Genomic DNA, 6000 nt, shown 5'->3' with positions numbered 1-6000 from the left:
ACCAGACAGGCAAGCAGACACCACATTTAACTTCTGAACTTGTCCTGAGCTTACTAATCTTGGCCATGGTGCTGATCAATTTGTCTTAGTTTTGGTTATGGAAGGGGGGGAAAATCAACCAATGCCCTGCTATAATTCCTGGCCTTGCTGATTAATTGGTTTATGGAGTGCTGTGGTGTGTTGTTCATGACCTTGGCAGGAAGATGTGGAGGAAGCTGGCTGTGGTTTATTGGGGGGATTAACCGCCACCTCAGGAACTTGTGGTTTGGTTTCGGCAGAAGCTGTGCTCAGGTAGTGTGGCGCGGCCCCATTGGAGGAAGTGTCCCGATGTGCCATGTTTTAGTGTGGTTTTACTACGGTAAAATGGACAATCCATTTGTACACCCAGTGAAAAGAAAGAAAGAACTTGGGCAGGATTTTGGGGTTATTTGCGACCGGGTTTTTACACTCCGCGGCGAAAAATCTGTCGGTCTGCTGTTTTTCACCCTGTCGCGATCCTCGATTCGTTTTTTGCTGTGGCGTTTAGAAACACCGGCTCGCATTGTGACACCGCTGCGAGTTTCGAGTCTCACTCGACCCGTACGCCACGAAACGCGCCCCACGATGACCACCAGGGAAAACACAGCCCTGTCGGCGGTGGTGAGTTGGATAAACTGGAAAAAAGGTAAGTTAAAGTTTTTAATGTTTTCATTTTTGCAGCGATTTGTGAGGTAAGGGTGTTGTCAATGTTTCTTTAATGATTTTTTTGACGTTTTTTCCCCTCCCAAGGCCTCTCTCTGAGCGCTCCTGGCCCCGCACTAAAGTTGGCGAGGTTCCTGTTTTTGCGCTGCAAAAGTAGTTCAACGCCTCCCTTTGCGCTCCATCTCTGGCACAGAGCCGAAATGTTGAAAGTTAAGCAATTAATCGCTAACGTTAATTGGGCAGTAAATTTCCTGCCTCGCCTCTGTTTTCGCCCTGAAAACGGAAAGCCGAAGATCTCACCCCTTGTGTCTATATAGCACATTGCACAACCACGGAACATCCAAAAGCACTTTACAGTCAATTCAGTATTTTTGAAGTGTGGTCACTGTTGTAATGTCAGAATTACAGGCAGAGTCTCAGTTTAACGTCTTATCCGTAAGACGGCACCTCCGACAGTGCAGCACTCTCTCAGTACTGCACTGGAAGTGTTGGCCTGGATTACCTGCTTAACTCCCTGGAGTGTGATATGAACCCACGACCTTCTGACTCAGAAGCGAACATGTTACCTATTGAGCCATGGGTGACCTGTTGGGCCTTTATTGTGTATAATCTTCCACAGGGCACCTATAGCGATCAAGAAAGAGATCCTGTACTTCCTATGAACAACACCAGGAGTGATTGCTTCGTGTAATAGATAAAACTACTCTATGAATGGATAAGATGCGGAGGCGGTAACCCAGGCGGAGTGGCCAACTCCTCTTTGGACATATTCCTGGAGGTTTCATCACATGACCTCCAATCCTTCCACCAACACGTTCATCCTGAGGACACCCCACCTTCCCACCCTGATTGGAGAGCAGACTCGCTTCCTTATCCACTCAAGTGATTCTTGACTCCCAGTCAGACAACCATTTTATCCTTTCTCCAATATTTTTATCATCAATAAACAGACGTGCTCAGATAAAATGAAAAAGACAATTTATTTTAATGTTCCTGTGATTTTTCTGTGTCCTGGAGATTTAATCTTTATTTTGTGGAGACTCTAGGGTAATCCTAGAGCGTTGGCAACCCTCTATCCAGGGCTAGCCAGTTTTCCCCACAATGTCATTTTCATACCAGATTCCCAGACATTTTACATTATTGGGTGGAGATTTGGGAGAGGAATTCTGACCCCAACAATGAACATTAACACAGCGCAGACATGGTCAAGAACCCCTACACCAGTGTAGCATTACCCCATCTCACACTAGACACTCCTCGAGAGCTGGGAGAGAGACCGGCCATTTTTAGCACCTGATTGAGAGTTAGTTTTGTGCTGTGGGTCTGGGTTGGGAAGAGTGGAGATTATCCTCAAACTTATTTCAGCCAAGGCCATTAAAAGCAGGAAGTAAAAAAGAATAGGAGAGAAAGAGAGTGTTATGTCTTCCATTTCATCAGGCTTGGTCAAATTCATACCTTGAATCCCAGAAGCCAAAAGGAGAAAGTTCAACTTGTTTCAGTTTGGGTCTTTTTGTTCCCGACTCCAATGTTCTCCTCGCCTGAAGGCTTTGATTCGAAGAGATTCCTCACCTTGATTGGCTGGGCTCACAAGAACGATAGCCAATAAGTATTTTCACTCTATTTGAGTGTAGTGGAGCTAGAAGTGGAGTTTTTTTTTTAATATTTCAAAATATACTTCATGAATATAAAATTTACAAAATACATAGGAAAGCAGTTCAGTACATTTGGATGTGGTCAGCAAATCCATACAATACATTTAGATACTGACGGCAGTTCTGTTCAAGACAGTTGCTTGCTTTACATTTCAGAGGTACAATTCAGGATACATTGTAATACAGTCATCAAATTACATTACATATGGCACTATACAGTACATGGAATGGGTGAGGTTAGTTCGATTTCTTTGCAACATACATTACTAAACAGAACTTTCATTATACATGGCGCTACATAGATGTTTTCAGATCATGGTGCTTTACATATATAAAAAGTTTACAAATACAGTCCGAGGGGAGTTTTATACTGATTCCAGGCCCTGGGTGGAGCTGGGAGATGGAGTGTAGGGTTGGGGGTGGGGGAAATTGGAAAACAGCATCATAAATTTGAATCCACTCCTCACAACTGCACTTTCCAGACAGGGTGTTCAGATGGTGATCAGGAACAAGAATCTTCAGCTAACTTGCCTCCTCACTAGCCAAGGGTCAGAGGCCAACTCTATTCCACCACACTGTTCCACTTGCTGAGATTGGCTAACACTGAGCAGACCAAGCATCAAATCTGGGATTTTCTGCTCTGAATACCATAAGAGTCAGTGTCTTTAAAAATGTTTAGTACTGAGGAGATCAGACATGGAATTTGCTTTAGTGGGTAGATCTCCTACCTGAGGTCAGAAGATCATGTATTCAAATCCCACTCCAGAGACTGCATCACAAAATACAGGCCAACACTCGTTGAGTACTGAAGGAGCACTGCACTGGCAGAGGTTCATCTTTCAGATGGGACATTCAACCGCAGCACCATCTGCCCTCTCGAGCAGCCGTAAAATATCCCATGGGATTATTGGAAGAGCAGGGCAGTGCTCTGTGTTCTGGCCAATATCTATCAGAATGATACTGGGGCTAAAAGGGTTAAATTATAGGAACATGCTGCTGAGACTACGTTGTATGCCTTGAGTAAAGAAGGTTAAAGGGTGATCTAATTGATATGTAGATTTAAAGGAATTGGTCGGGAAAAATATTTCCGCTGGTCAGGGAGCCCAGAACAAGTAGAAGAATAGTAGCAGGAATAGGCCATCTGGCCCCTCGAGCATGCTGTGCCAATTAACAAGATCATGGCTGATCTGAAAATGGACTCAGCTCACTTCCCTGCCCGCTCAAAAATCTGTCTATCACCTGCTTAAAGATATTCAATGATCCAGCCTCCACAGCTCTCTGGGGCAGAGATTCCATAGATTTACAACGCTCGGGAAGAAATTCCTCCTCATCTCAGTCTCAGAATAAGGGGCCACCCTTTTAAAACTATGTCCCCATGAGTGGAAATATCCTCTCTGCATCCACCTTGTCAAGCTCCCTCATTATCTTATGATTCAATATCATCTCTTATTCTTCTGAACATCAATGATATAGGCCCAACCTACCTTCATAAGTCAACCCCCTTAGCTCCAGAAGCAACCTAGTGAACTTTCTCTGAACAGCCTCCAATGCAAGTATATCCTTCCTTAAATACAGAGACCAAAACTGTACGCAGTAATCCAGGTGTGGCCTCAACACCCTGTACAGTTGTAGCAGGACTTCCCTGCTTTTATAATCTATCCCCTTTGCAATAAAGGCCAACATTCCATTTACCTTCCTGATTACTTGCTGTACCTGCATTCTAACTGTTTCTTGCACAAAGACCACCACCCCCCCCATCCCCGACCTAGTCCTTCTGTACTGCAGCACTTGTTCATTTAAATTATAATTTGCTTCTCAATTATTGCTGCCAAAGTAGATAACTTCACATTTTCCCATATTATACTCCAGCTGCTAAATTTTTGCCCACTTAGCCTGTTTATATCCCTTTCTAGATTGTGTCCTCCTCTCGATTTACTTTCCCACCCATTTTTGTATCAGCAGCAAACTTGGCTACATTACACTCAGTCCCTTCATCCAAATCAATAGATTGTAAATAGTGGAGGACTCAGCACAAATCCCTGCAGCACTCCACTAGTTACTGTTGGCCAACTGGAAAATTACCCATTTATCCCAACTCTTCTGTTAGCCAATCCTCTATCCATGCTAATATGTTACCCCCAACCCCATGAACTTTTATCTTGTGCAGTAACCTTCTACGTGGGAGATTACTGGTGTATGGGCAAGTTTTGCAGCCACCATGGAGGATGGAGGAGTGGCCTGGGCAGCGCACAACCTCCCTGCAGACTTGCACTCAAGTACATGTGCAGGAAGGTGGGGGATTTGGCCAGAGTCAGCGGCAGTGGCTGCGGGGCACCTTCGGGCATGGACGGGCCTTTGTTACTGTCGGGGGTTGCAGTGAGTTCGGGCGCCATCTTTGGTCTGCACAAGTCCACCCACCTCGGAGCAGGGAGTGATGGGGCGGGGCTTCCTCGATGTGTCAACGCTTTCCATTGTCCCGCTGCAGGGCAGAGAGCATGCGCAGCAGCCAGCTTACTGCAGGGAGACCATCAGGTGCTGGATGGTGACCAGTGACATAAATGTCCAGGTCAGTGATTGGAGCATTGGCAGAAACATCAGGAGTGGCAAGAGACTGGAGGGATGTGATCGGGGCCCAGGAGAGGAGAGTTCGGGGCCAGGGGCAGCACCGGCCAGCCCACACTGCGATGTGTTCGCGCACTAGACCAGTGCAGCAGAGCAGGTCTCCAGTCGTCTTGGATAACCCTTGCCACTGGACCAAGACCTAGCTGTCAAGCCCATGTGGTGGCCGTTACACACCAGCCACCAACATTTAATAAAATCCATGTACTGGTATCTTCCACTGTTCAGGATGTAGTTTGGGATCATTCAAACACCTGTGAACTCATCCTTTTTTGGCGTGGAAGAAGTCATCCTAGTTTTGAGGGACTGCTTGTGATGAATATGGCACCTTATTTAGATTTCCAGAAGGCAAATACATCGCATCCACTGGTACCCCTTTATTCATACACCTCGTTACATCCTCACCAAAACACCAGCAAATTTGTCAAACATGATTTCCCCTTCATAAAATTATGCTTTTCCAAATGTCTCGCTACTGCTTCCTTAATTGACTCCAGCATTTTCCCCAATGACATATTAGGCTAACTGGTCTAGAGTTTACTGCCTCTTTTTTTTATAAAATGAGGGGCAGTTATATTTGCGGTTTTCCAATCTGCTGGGACTTCCCCAGAATCCAGGGAATTTTGGTAGATCACAACAATCCATCCACTATCTCTGCAGCCACTTCTTTTAAAACCCTCAGATGTGAGGCATCAGGGGCAGGGGACTTGTCCACATTTAGACCCATCATTTTACTGAGTACCACTTCTTTAGAGCTTGTTCTGCCCTCCTATAGCCCCTTGATTATCCACTATTGGAATTTTTTTTTTGTCTAATATGAAGAATACAAAATATTTGTTCAATGTCTGCCATTTCCCTGTTCCCCAGTCTCATTCTCTAGGGGACCAACATTTACTTTAACTATTCTTGTCCTTTTTTTGTACCTGTAGAAACTTATTTAAAAAAAAAAGACAATTACAACTAACCCTAAAGGAATATTAAATGTGGAACACATTTAGTGAAGTTACAGTATGTGGAGGCTAAAACAAACCTATCTGCAGTGGCCAAT

The sequence above is a fragment of the Pristiophorus japonicus genome, chromosome 12 (assembly GCF_044704955.1).
Source record: "Pristiophorus japonicus isolate sPriJap1 chromosome 12, sPriJap1.hap1, whole genome shotgun sequence".
In the NCBI taxonomy this organism is placed as follows: Eukaryota; Metazoa; Chordata; class Chondrichthyes; family Pristiophoridae; genus Pristiophorus; species Pristiophorus japonicus.
This window is presented reverse-complemented; position numbering follows the sequence as displayed.